Below are 14,272 nucleotides of genomic sequence, written 5' to 3' on the forward strand. Positions count from 1 at the left end.
CCAGAGCCTCAAAAATTTCTTTTCTCAAAGAAATGAGGTAATCTAGTTTGGGACCAAGTCTACATTTCAAGTTCTTTGCCTTATCCTTAATCTTTTCTTTGTCTTTCTCTAACTTCTCAATTTTCTCTTCTAGATCTCCAATTTTCTTTTCTATCTCCAAAAATGAATCAGATGTACCTATCAAATTGTCAGCAACATTGTTTATTTCAGTTTGAGTTTTTCTGATCTCTGAATCTATATCTTGTGTCAAGATGTCTATTTTGCAAGTATCCTTGTACATTTTCTTAAAATCCAAAATTGTTTTCCCTAGATCTAGTAACAAGGTGTCCATTTTCTCCTTGTTCTTCTTCACAATTTCCTCAAAGAATTTCTCTTTTTCCTTAATCAATCTCTCTTTAAATGTATCCTCATTTATTTAATCAACTGTCAAAATGTTGTCGGTGATGAACTTAGAAAATGTGTCTAGTTGACCTAAGGAATCTTTGTTATCTACAATGCACTTAGGTGCTACCAGTTTAAGAATAGGGATTGTATCATCAATAGCCTTATAGGCTTGTGCATTACATTCTGTGATCTTCTTTATTGAATCCAATAAGACCTTTGTTACATTTGTAGGTCAGAATTCTGCCATAGAAGTACCAGATGTCTGTCCAACTGTCTTCACAATAGCCATACTATCGGTTGTAGTAATCACTTTGCTTGGTTCGACCTCTAGTAGGTCAGTCTATGTTTGCATTTCTACAAACAAAGGTTTTTTAGTTTTGGCCGGTGGCACTGTCTCTGTCTCAACTTGCTTTTGTTTCGGTTTTTCCATCTGTATCTCAGAAGGTTTCTCTAATGGTTTACCAATGGTATCCTCTATCGGTTGCTCTGTCTTAGTAGGTTTTTCTGTGTTTATATTTACAGTTTCATTTACCTCAACCTCAACATCTGCATTCGGTGACTCAGTAGTCACATTTGTCTTCTTGTCCTCAGTGGTTTCTCTATCAACCACAATATTTACTTCATGAGTATTTATATTTATAGTGTACAAAACTTCAGACTCAGGATTTGTATCTTCTAATGGAGTCTCCATACTCTCAGTAGCCGGTTGACTGACTATAGTATCTACCGGTGGAGTATCCGAAGGAGGTGGGGGCACATTGTCAGTTATTTTAAGGCTTGGAGGTCCACCTACCTTACCTTTCCCCTTGTCCCTGTCCTTTTGGTATACTCTGATAGTTTTAGGTCTAAGTAATTCTTCCTGTTTTTCTTTTTCTACAAAGAATATATCCCATGCATCTGTTGTTTCCTCAGAGACTTCATTTACTCTGCCTGCCATTAGTGCTACGTGTTGGTGAGCAGTGGAGAATACTGTCTAGTTTGCTTCACTGATTAATTTGTCTATTTCATCAGGTGAGTTAACTGGATGTACTGCAAGTAATTTCTCAATCTTGATTTTCTTGTCCAACTCAACGATGGCTAACCTTCTAGATTCTAATCTCCTATACAGATCATTTGGTATTTCATCAACAACTTCCATCAAAAATTTCTTATATATATCATAGTGTAAAATTACACTGTTCTCTATACTTTTTTTGTCATTTGCAGATAGTGTGTTGTATATTTTGCTGATGTTTTTCAATTTACCATCTTCAGTTATTTCACTTAAGAGTTTATCCAGTGGAGCAATATCTTGTTTTACCTTCCTTTTCTTCTTAGGAGTCAACTTCTTTTTCACTGGAGGCCTCACTGCCTGTTGCTTTTGCCTTGTTTTCTTAGGTGTAGGTGAGGGTACCGGTGAGGGTTTTCTTTTCCTTGCTACCCTTTTAAATATCGCTGGCATATCACTCTCAGAAGAGGTTCCAACTGGTGAAAGATGAGCTTCTGGTTGAAGTCCTTCCAACTCACTTTCCTTTATACCAGTTTGTTTCAAAACATCTTCCTTAATTGCTTTAGCTTGTCGGGTTCCTTTTCTTACTGTTTCTTCGACCTTCTTAACCCTTTTTCTAGATTGAATTCCACTCTCAATTGTTTCAGCATTTCCAGAAACTTTCTCAGTGGGTTCCTTTGGTGCTTCAAGGAGGGCTTTTGCATAAGTTTCAATAATATTGTCATCTATTTCATAGCCCATTTCAGTTACCCAAATAGTTCTAGGAACAACTGCCTCCATCTAGATTTCATCCTTTTTAATTACAAAAACAAATTTTTTTCTGATGTTTGTCCACAATAGCTTGTGACAGTCTTACTCTAGTTTTCATTCGAGCTTTCAATGCTTGAAAATATTCATTTAAGTTTTTCTCCCGGTTTTCTCCCATGTTGTTCAATAGATCCAATAGTTGCTTTCCTACCGGAATGTCAAATCCAAAATCTCTTGCACCAATATCAGGTACAAATTTAGTTATGTACAACATTAGACAAACAAGCAAATTTCCAAATCTAAATGTTCCTTTCTTATCTCCTTTAATCTTCACCAAATTGTCTATCAATTCATCTTTGAGCCATTCACATACATCTATTCTTGCATTATCATTAACCATGTCATAAGCACTTTTAATACATAGGCTAGAAATTGAGTTCAACCTATTTGCATGTGTATCTTTGTAGCCTAAGATCATACTAATAAATCTCACATTTATGTCCTTTACATCATTTACCTTTAAAGACCTTTTGTCGAATGTTGCACCAGTTAGGTTTATCACTGTGTCATTTGAGACCTTCTTTGTTCTGTTAGGTCTGCTACTGGTGGAAGGTAACCCTGTTACTGTCTTTACGGCTTCCTTTGTGATTTTATGAATTGTATCCAACCAGAAGAATTCACCATGAACTCTTCTTAGCACAATCCTTATAATATCCTTGGGAAAATCCGGGACACTAAGGATTTCAGTAAAACCTAGGGTTTCCACTATCTTATGTTCTAGCTTGATATTTCCAGATTCATCACAAATCACAGTCCTATACATATTTTTGATCTCATCATCACCTAATTCCTCTATATGACAATGTATATACATCTTAAGGTCTTTAGCATATACTACTCCCTTACGAATTTGAGAAAATGCATCTATGCTATCATCTTTCTTTGCAATTTCAGGAACCAGTTTGAAAACGGGTCTAGGGCACTTAATTACTTCAATCGCAGTAGGGTTTACAATAAATTCAGGAGTGGATGAGGATGCCATGATTATAAATACCTCAATCTGCCTTTAGGATGAATGCTTTGATGAACTGCTTCACTTTTTTGCTAAGGATGCCTTCGCTTGGGAATTTTTGCGCTCTCGAAGGTTTGAATGCTTGGTGAATGAAAAAGGAGCCAAAACCCTTGCTTTATAATGTTATTTTCTCCAACTACCACATTTAATGCTCGCCGATTAGGTCACAACTTAACTCATTTGCCGGTATAGAAGTAATTTCAACTTCTCACCATGAATTGAGGGAGTAATAGCATGTTTTTCATTTTGTTGCTAAACCCTCAAGGATTTTTCTTCAGTTAGATGAAGAGTCTCCTGCCAGTGGAGTGTTACTTTGTTCTACCGGTGGAGGAGTATTCCCATCAACATTCTGATCTGACTTTCTGATCCATTTTTTTGAGAATTTTTGCTTTACCTCTTCAACCTTTTCTTTACCTTTCAAACTAGGACCTTTGTTATTTGTCAGTGGGGAGTTGCTTCTACAAAATTTTGCAATATGTCCAATTTTGTTACAAGCATAACAAGTCACATTGTTTTTTTGAATAGCTTTCCCATATCCTATGCCGGTATGTGTTTTGCATTGATTAGATAAGTGTCTAAATCTTCCACAAACATAACATCTTACATTCATTCTACAATTTTCTGAATTATGACAAACTTTGTTGCATTTAGAACATTGACCAGTGGGTGTAATAGTGTTATGATAATTTCTAGATCTACACCGATTTTCTCTATGACCATACTTGTTACAGTTAAAACATTTCCCATTGAATTTGTATGCATTAGGTTGTCTTACCGGTTTGCTATGATCATGATTGTTTGTAGTAGCAAAGCTTTCACCAGTTTCAAAGTCAAGGCCATTTGTATCACCATTAGGTTTTTGATTCTTCAGCATGTCAACAAGTTCTTCTAAACTTTTCTTGATTTTCTCCTTATGTTGATTTCCAGCAGTCAGTTCATTCTCCAAGATTCCTTTCTGGTCTCATGAGTTCAGCTCTGTCATTTTGTGTGTGCATCAAATATGTCTTCAACATATCATTTTCATGACTGAGTCTTGTGTTTTTATTTCTAGCATCATTTAGTCTTCTAACCAAGTCTTCTTCATTCATCTTTTTGTCTTCAATTTCTTTACAAAATTTCATAATCATATCTTGCATCTCATTCTTCATTGTACAATTATCTTGTCTTAGTTGGTTCACCAAATCATTAGGAGTTTCCTTTTCATCTTCCTCTTTCTGCATCTTCTCACAAAGTTCTCTTCTTTAATTCCTTGCTATAGTGTAATTTTCTTGAAGTGCTTGAATGATATCCTGAGCAGCCTTCAGATCATCCTCAAGTTTGATATTCTTCACCTTTTTTGCATCATAGTCTGAAAGAGCTATTTCCAATTGCTTTCTCAAGTTTTCCATCTCTACCGGTGTCAAGATCTTCCTCAAGCTGTTAGGCTTCTAAAAATATATGACTAGGCTCTGATACCAATTGTTAGGATTCCCAAAGATACTAAGAGGGTGGGGGGGTGAATCAATATCTGACCGGTAATAATATTTTCTTAACTTATAACATGAAAAGCATATTAAAACTATGTACTGGTAAACAAGAAATAATGCAGCAAATAAGAATAACAACCACAACATGAAAAGTACACCATAACACAACATTTTAACGAGGAAACCTGGGGTGGGAAAAACCTCGGTGGGATTTGTGACCCACAATATTCACTTACTAGCCAATAAGAGAATATTACTGCTACAATAGGGGCCTGCACATGCAAAAAGGCCAAGTGCCTAGAGCTCACTGCTCAATTAAAAAAGAAGTCACACTGACTTGCAAAAATGGATTATACAAATCCAATGTCTTGTACTGCTTCAGATTAGCATCTGCTATGCCAGATTCAGTACTGGTTTAAGCTTTTCTACATACATAAACCCTTATCCAATAATTCACATAATAGGTCTGCTACCTTCTATTCATATTTCGCATCTTATCATATCCTAAATGATCTACAATGATCTCATACATATATTAGTCATATTACAATCTGCCATGTCGACTTACAAAAGATTTTACAATTAATTACAAAAATACATTAATACAAAATATTGTTGGCCAGGGTGTTGGTGTTCTTCTTTTCGGTGCCGGTGTTCTATATGTTGGTGTAGAGTCTGTCGGTGCTAGTGCCAGTGTCTGCTTGCCGGTATCACATGATTGTAAGGTTGCCATGAATGACAATACCTTCAATCACCTATAATATCTCATTGGAGTGTGCATTTGCCAACAATCTGAAATGCTAATTTTTTTGTAGGGGTGTGTGGAATATTTTTGAGTTAAAGCCAAAACACCGGTATAAAAGGGCTACTGGCTGAAGGGGTAGGTTTACAAAGGGGGTATAAGGACTTGATACCCTAGATCAAAACCAGTGCTTGAAAGGGGTCTTAGATGTTATGTGTGGACCAAATACAAAATCCCAAGGAGTAGGGATCACCGGTAAGGTACTTTTGAAGAGTTGAAGCCTCTTACTCATCTTGAGTAGACCCATGACTAGTGAGTGTGTGAGTAGTTTCATCCAAGGTGTAGAATCCTTCCTTATAGGACCCTTTTGAGTAGTTGAAGGGTCACTAGCCTATCCTCATTTGGTCTTGTCATTAGGAGTTTAGGTAGGCCTCTGCATCATTATTTCTTATGAACCGGTTAGCAAAAAATAAAATTAAAGTGCATAAACCAAATAACACATAAATCATCAACACCATAACACCAATATTTATAAGTGGAAAACCTTGTAAAGGGAAAAACCATGGTGGGGCTAATACCCACAATATCTATATGCTTGATCTAGGTATACAAATATTACATAGATGGGATTGCACATGCAATCAGGCTCACCACCTAGAGCTCACTACTCAACAAAAGTCTCACTGACTTACACAACATTACACAATAATTTCATACAAAAATAAACTTATAAAGTGCATCTAACCATGTTGGACATGTTCCAGTTTAAGCTTTGTCAACCTCCTTTGAAGGAGTTCTCTGATACTTTGTTCTACAATACCGGTTAGCATTGCGCACGTGAAACTATGCACAAAAGCTTTCACTTGCTGACCAAATAGTATACCATCAATATTTGACTGATTCCCATCCAAAATCACATAACCATTAACATCAAATCCATCTCTAAGTGTTATCCCTTAAATACCCCTTTATCTTTTCACCATGTCAGCCTCAATGAAGAAAATAAACATGTCGGCTGTCGGATCATGAAGCATGATATGCATTATCTCGATGATCATGTTGATGTCATTATTCACATGCTACCATAAATTTCACAAGTTATTTTACCGGGGTCCCAAAATACCTTAATCGGGTCCTATACTTAAGCGAGTCCCAAATACACGTTTTCGGTACCAAGAATAACTGGTTAACCAGAATAAAACAAAGTGTGTGTATACTAGTTGTGTATAGTTTTTACAAGTTGGCCCAATGAAGAAAAAATGATAAGACAATGAAACCGAATGAGATATACCAAAAGCTAAAGATGAGTTTCCATCAATGACAACCCTAAATAAAATTTACCTTACCGGATGAGTGTCAATTGCCAACATTCATATTCTGTCGCATACTGTATTCCACCTTCTATACTTAAGAAAAATAGATATCAAACTTCGGGTAGAACACTTCAGCATATATTAGATGTGATTTCTGATCAGAGTTTCCATCAATGACAACCTCGAAACATTTATCATGCACTAATCTTTATCAATTTAGTGTCTCTTTCCAACAATATCCCCCTTTGTCATTGATGGTACCACTTGATGAAAAATGACACTATAAGATCAAAACTAACATACACTGCAAAACTTTAAAATTGTAACAACTCAACAAGCTCCCCTTGAAAATATACAATTTTTCATTCTTCTCTCTTCCCCTTTGACATCAATGGAAAAGGTAGGAATCCGCCAAAATTTATGTACAAGGGTATATTCAATAACTTATAAAAATTTAAAAATGTTTGCAAAAATTATCTTCATGGATTGTAGGTGATCATCCCAACCTTTCTTCAAGTTCTCCAAAATATTGATAAGAGAACTAAATAGATAAGCATGCATCTCAACTCCTGTAAGATCTAAAGGAACACTCTTATTCAAAGCATTCAGAGCGTCCTGCTGACTGCTCAGCAAGATATCCAACCAGGGAGTGACAAAGTTCCTTAGTTCTCCCACTCTTCCAACTACCCTGTCTTTTTCTTGATTAAGGCTCTTGATTTTGTCAAGTAGATCTATCCTCTGAGATTCAATATTTCTAGAAAAAACTGATTGAGGGGCAAAGGATTGAGAAATACCAGCTAATTGTCCTTCACATTCCTTAATCTTCTTATCAATCTCAAAAGTGAAATCAGGCAAAAGAAGACATGACTTTTATATCTTATCGCCTTCGTCCAATGCCTCCTAAATGGCATTTAAACCGATAGTCAAACTAACCCTATCACCTTCAACCATTTTCAAAATTGTCCTTAACTTCATAGCATTGAATTTGCTAATAACCTTACCTTCAACAAATTTCTCTCTAGACACAAAATGAGAATCCATTGATTTTAACATGCTCCTCAACTTACCGAAGGGTGAGTCTACCATATCTTGCTTGAATGGTAGCATAATTTTCTCCAACACAATTGTAGCCATGGATATTAGTTATTTATCTTCAGAGTGATATTTCAAAAATTCCTTACTCACCTTGGCCTATGCAAGTGCCACAAGCTTGAGTGCTTGGGAAGGAGATAGATAATTAAGATCTATAGGCCCTTTGGTGAGATATGTGTCACTAATAATCTACCTGTCCATCTCCACAATGTCTCTTGTCACTGGAACCTATTCAACCTTATCTCCAACCTTCTCCTTCTCTGCCTCTTCTGCCTCTTTACCTTTCTGTACACCCTTTCCCTTTCCATTACCCACCTCCTTAGCTATCTTCTCTGATTCAATATTTATCACCAAAGGAGTCTGATCAGCTTCACCGGAATCTACAACCTTCTGATTATCAACAATATCATCTCCAACTATGGCTTGTTCATTTTCTTGCTCATCCAGAATGAAGGTATCATCCTATGTTTGCACTTTTAGATGGGTGTTATCTTTCACTGGATTTATCTCATACTTATTCTTTTCCAAAACTTGTTTCAAAATTACTTTTGTTTCCTTAGTCGCTTCATCAACCTTTCCAAACATGATCTTATTAACTCTAGTTTTGATTCTAAATCTATTCTTGGCAATCTTCAAAAGTTTTTCTACTTCACTCTTAGAAATTACAGAGCACAAATTAACCAATACATACTCTTTTATTCTCTCATCTTCTAGACTACTTGTATGCCTTCTGGCATCACAAATCTCATATAGACCCTTCAGAATCATTGATGATAATTCTATCAGGGATCTACTATACACATTCATATACTCTACAATGACTTCTTCTAGTGTTATTTTATCATTTTCATTATAATTCTCATAAAATTCTAATAAATTCTTCAAATTCCCTTCCTTCACTATTGTATCAACTATTTGACTTAATGAAATTGGGGGCGCAATAGTGTAGTTACCTTCTAGCTTTCTTGTCTTCAAAGCTTCATCAAGCTCAAACTTGGGCTTCTTACTAGGTTGAGGTCTTCTAGATTTCTCAGCTCCAACTCTTAGCTTTTTGCTTGGCTGACCTTCACTGGATGGTGGCTTCTTGACTACCCTGACAAATGTGGCAGTCTTCTTCACTTCTCTCACTGCTTCATCAAATTCTCTCTTCTTCAGTAGTGGCTTCCACATAGATTCTCTTTGGCTTCCTTTTCTTCCTCTTATGTGCTCCATCGAATGATTTAGATTGAGGCTTTGATGGAGGGACATGCTTTTGTGCACCGAAGGAAGGTTCTGACTTGTCTTTCCTTGTCTTAGGAGGAGTATTCAGTTTAGTTTTCTTGGGTTTGACCATGTCCTCCTCTTTCAAAATGTTCTACTCCCGGGCTCTATGGACTAATTCTTTTGTATATATTCAACAAGATTCTCTACTTCTTTCCCCACTCTCTTTTGTATTCTGGGCTTGGTGAATTGTGAGTGTAGACTTAAACTCTTCTCCTTATAAGTTCCAAACATCTCTTCCCTTTCATCCACCGGTTTTCTCAAAAGGTGTTGAGCATAGACATCAAGAATATTTGCATCAACTTTATACACCATGAGCAATGATCCATGTTGTTCTTGGATCAACAACTTTCATTAGGAATTGGTAAATTTCCACTATAAATCATATGGTGTCCTCATACTTTTCTACAATCTCCTTTGGTATCCTTTCCCTACTCTGCATCATGCCTTGGAAGGATTTGAAGTAACCCCATAGGATAGCTTTTTGTGCTTGTGCATCTCCTAATCCTTGTAAGGCTTCCTTGATCTGCACCACCACCGGTTTGTCATATACCCATTAAATTTTTCCCACACCAAGGATCTCTCTCATCAAATAGAAGGATAAATAGATAATGAGTAAGTGCACCAAGATGGTGTACAAAAAGGGGGTATAAGTGGACTTTTAATTTTTTTTGAAACCAGGTAAACATGAACTTGGAGGAGAAAATTGAGAGTCATCCACTCAAGATATCAATATACTCAAAGAACAAAGATTGTAGTACTCTCAATATAGTTTCCAAACTACTGTTTGTTTTCAAAATTGGATAGGATTAAGGGGGTCAAATCCTTTGTGCATGAAAAATAGATCCCGATTTTTTCTGAAAAACATAACATAGTGTTTGATGTGCACATCAAAAAAATCATAGTTAGATTTAGTATTTTGACAAATCCTTTGGTAGAAAGATAGTTAAGAGTGAGAACTAGAAGTTGTGTATTTTGTAATTTTTTGTTGATCTTTTTTTTTAATGATTTTTCGAATCGAGCACATCTAGAAAAATCATGTACCTGTTCGTGCACAAAGAATAACTTGCACCAAAATAATTGAAAATGCAATTTAAAATAAAATAAAATGTAAAGAACCAAGTACACTACGCTAATATATAATTTTTTTAAATTTTGGATAAGTAGATCAAAAGTTATTAAAAAAATAGTACACATATGTCTCTAAGAACTATGGAGACACTGGTAAAAGAAATTCAAGAATAATATGTTATTGTTGTTTAATTTTTTTTAAAATTAAATGGTTAGAAAGCTCGGGAGATGGGTGAAAATATGGTGGCAATTTTAGAAATACCCAGTTAATGAAGTGTAAACCTGATGATGTCAAAGTCGAGAAACCAAGTTGATAAAACAAAACATGTAAAAAAGGAGGGAAATCAAATTTCCAACCTGCAACTTTCTCATCCAATCTTATTCACAATCCTAAACAAACTAAAGTGTGTGTGGGGTATTTTGAATATGAAACGCGTATGGGGTTTCAATAAACAAAACCGCATACAGGGTTCAAATTAATAAAGCTATATTGGTAATACAGACTTGTATGAAATCATTTAGCATTCCATCAGGTTTTTCAGCAGGATATATACATAAAATATAACATTTAAGTATACTTTAAGTTATATTTTATGTATATATTGTCAGGATGTTTGAGAGTAATTTCACATCTCTAGGAGTCATAATGCAGATTCTAGATTTTAAGAGATCCTATAATTTTTCAGATTTAGTCAAATTTTAGTAATCAATAGGCTTGTATCATCATTCAGTTGATATCTCTCCATCTCATTCTATGTGTCTCCCCTAAGCACTAGACCTATCTATTTTCCTATCTTTCTCATCCTTTCTTCACCTCTATCTATCTCACTCTCTCCTCTCTCCCCAAGCTTTAGATATTATAATTTCTCAAACATAATCAAATTTCAGTAATCACTAAGCTCTTATTATCTACATAATCTACCTACCTTTTTGCACACCCCCCTTAAAATATTTATCTAAATACCTAGATAGATAGAGAGAGAGAGATATAGATAGGTTAGATAGATAGAAGTAGAGATGATATTTAGAGAGAGATTATGAAGGGAAAGATGTAGAGAGTTAGAGGAGTTAAAAGTAGTGAGGGATGAAAAGAGTGGTAGGTAGAGAGAAGGAGAGAGATTTTTTAGAGTGTGAGATAAAGAAAAATAGATAGGGAAGGAAGGAGGGATGAAGTGAGAAAGACAAAACTAGAGAGCCCTATCTTCCTCCCTCCCTCTCTCTCTCACTTGAGATCTCTCTCTCCCCCTCTCTCTCCCCCTCTCCCTCCCTCAACCCCTCCCTTCCTCCATCTCTCTCACTTCAACTCCCTCAACCCCTCCCTTCCTCCCTCTCTTTCTCTCACATAGGCTCTCTCTATCTCTAGTCTCTTCTTCTCTTTCCATCAACCTCTCTCTCTCTCTCTCTCTATCAACCCTTACCTTCCTCCACCCCTCTCTCTCGACTAGGATCTTTCTCTAGTCTCATACTCATTTTCCATCCCTTCCTCCCTATTACTTAGTCTCTATCTCTCTCTTAGGTCTCTCTCTATCTCTTAGGTTAGGATTGTGAGGGAGAGAGGGAAAGAGGGAAAGAGAGGGTGAGAGGGAGAGATACTTGAGAGAGAAAGAGAAAGAGAATAGGAGAGAAAGAAAGAGTGTTAGAGGGAAATAGAGAGAGACTTGAGAGAGAAAGAGAAAGGGAGAGAGGGAAATAATGTGAGAGAGATACACTTGAGGGAGGGGGAGGGAAATAATGGGAATGAGAGAGGGAGAGGGAAGAGAGAGGATAAGGGAGGGACAAAGGGAAAGATGAAGAGAATAGGAAAGAGAGACACCTAAGAGGGGGGACAGAGACCTGGTAGAGGGAGAGAGAGATAGAGGGAGAGAAGGGTAGAGAGGGAAATAATGGGAGGGGGAGAGGGAGAGAGAAGATAGAGGATGAGGGAGGGAGAGAGGAAAAGAGGGAAAGAGAGAGAGAGAGAGAGAGAGAGAGAGAGAGAGAGAGAGAGAGAGAGAGAGAGAGAGGAAATAATTGGAGAGAGAGACACCTAAGAGAGAGGGAGAGAGGAGTGAAAGTGAGAGATAGAGTGAGAGAGGAAGGGGAGGGAGAGAGAGAGGGGAGAGAGATATGGATGGGGAGTGAGGGAGAGAGGGAAAGAATGGAGAGAATGGGAGAGAGATACCTAAGAGAAAGGGAGAGAGAAAGAGAAAGAGAAAGAGAAAGGGAGGGGTAGGGAGAGATGGAGAGAGAGAGAGAGAGATAATGAGAGAGAGAAATACCTAAGACAGGGGGAGTGAGAGAGAGACATAGATAGAGGGTGAGAGGGAGAAAGGGGTTGGGAGGGAGAGAGGTAAAAAGAGTTAGAGGGAAAGAGATAGAGACCATATGGGGTCTTAATGGGTCACATGGTGTCCTACGACCCCTCAGGACACCATATGACCCCTTACGACACCATATGGTGGCGTTATGGGGTTGTATTGTGTCCTAAGGGGTCATATGGTGTTATATGATCCCCTAGGATACCATATGACCCCTTAGGTGTTATTAGGGGTCATATTGTGTCCTAAGGGGTCATATGGTGTCCTATGATCCCTTAGGACACCATATAACCCCTTAGGCACCTATATGGTGTTGGTATTTTGGTATGATTTTGTCATTGATGTCAACGCCTACTAAAGCACTAGCACTCTGGAGATCCAGGCAGCATTCACTGGCAAACAAGTAGCTATTGCACAGTTACTAGTATATGGTTCACCGGCAGGATATAATGATCACCGACACTTGGAATGATATGGAAGACACTTGGTAATGTTGAAGACATCATGTGGACACTTTGTTTTGAAGAATTAATCAGTGGTATAATCATATTTGCATATTTTCTTTTACCGGCAAATAGGTCTAGGGTTACCTAGGGTTACACCGGCAGGTTTATCTTTTCCAGATCAGCATGGCATGCTATAGAGATGATTTATTATTGTTGTAAATGCTTTAAGCTGACATGTTTAATTGGTTATTGCATCAGATATTATATTTTTTGTAAAATGTTTTATTGTAATATCTTGTAGAGCCGACCTACTAAAATTGGTCTTAGGTTATGGTATAAATGTAAGATCTTATTTGTAAGATCGAATGGGGAAATGTGAAAAAGAACTAAGTGAAGGTATATGCAAGATTAAGCAGAGCTATACATGAAGACATCATTTGAAGGAGAAGCTAGGTTTTTGTGGAAGCATATCAGCATTACACCGGTACTGAATCTAGTATATGAAGATGCTATTTTGTGTAGTACATTCTTATCGGATTTAATCATCCAACTGTAGTCAGTGTGACTCCCATTTTGTGACTGAGTAGTGAGCTCTAGGCTGTTGGCCTTTCTGCATGTGCAGACCCCATTTATGTACACTTACTATCTGCAGTAGTATCATTTGATTGTGGGTAAGGTTTCCCACCGTGGTTTTTCCCCTTACAGAGTTTCCACATACAAATTTTTGTGTTATGTGTTGTGGATGACTTTGTGTTTATGTTTCATGCATTAATCTTTACCGGTATAGCAATTAACTGTTAACATTGTCTACCGGCACACTTAACTGGTTTACCGGTATTATGCATTAAGTTGGTTGAGTTGTTTTTGGTTTGAATTTATTAGACAACTGATTCACCCCCCCCCCCTCTCAGTTGTCTCTGGGACCTAACAATTGGTATCAGAGCTTAGTCCTCTTTTGCAGAAGTTTAACAACTTGAGGAGATCCAATGACTATGAATTATTTTAGGAAGGACTGTCCTAAACTTGATGGAACCAACTATGGGATATGGAAGATCAGGATGGAGACACATCTAAATTGCATTGGTAAAGACATCTGGGAAGTTACAAAGAATGGTTATATTGCTGTTGTAGCTAGTCAGACCGCTCCAACTACCTTAGCTAAAGATGGAGAGAATGATTGCAAAGCAAGAGAAGCACTTTTGAGTGCCTTATCAGATCAACAAATCATGGGATTATCAGATAGGTCTACTGCTAAAGCTATTTGGGATCATTTGGAAACACTAAATGAAGGAGATTCCATAGTCAAGATTGCAAAACTTGAAAGCTTCTGAGTCAAGTATGGACATCTGAAAATGGAAGAAGATGAAAGGACTTTTTCTTTTATGGAAAGAGTA

Source organism: Cryptomeria japonica, chromosome 10, assembly GCF_030272615.1.
Source record: "Cryptomeria japonica chromosome 10, Sugi_1.0, whole genome shotgun sequence".
NCBI classification, from domain to species: Eukaryota; Viridiplantae; Streptophyta; class Pinopsida; order Cupressales; family Cupressaceae; genus Cryptomeria; species Cryptomeria japonica.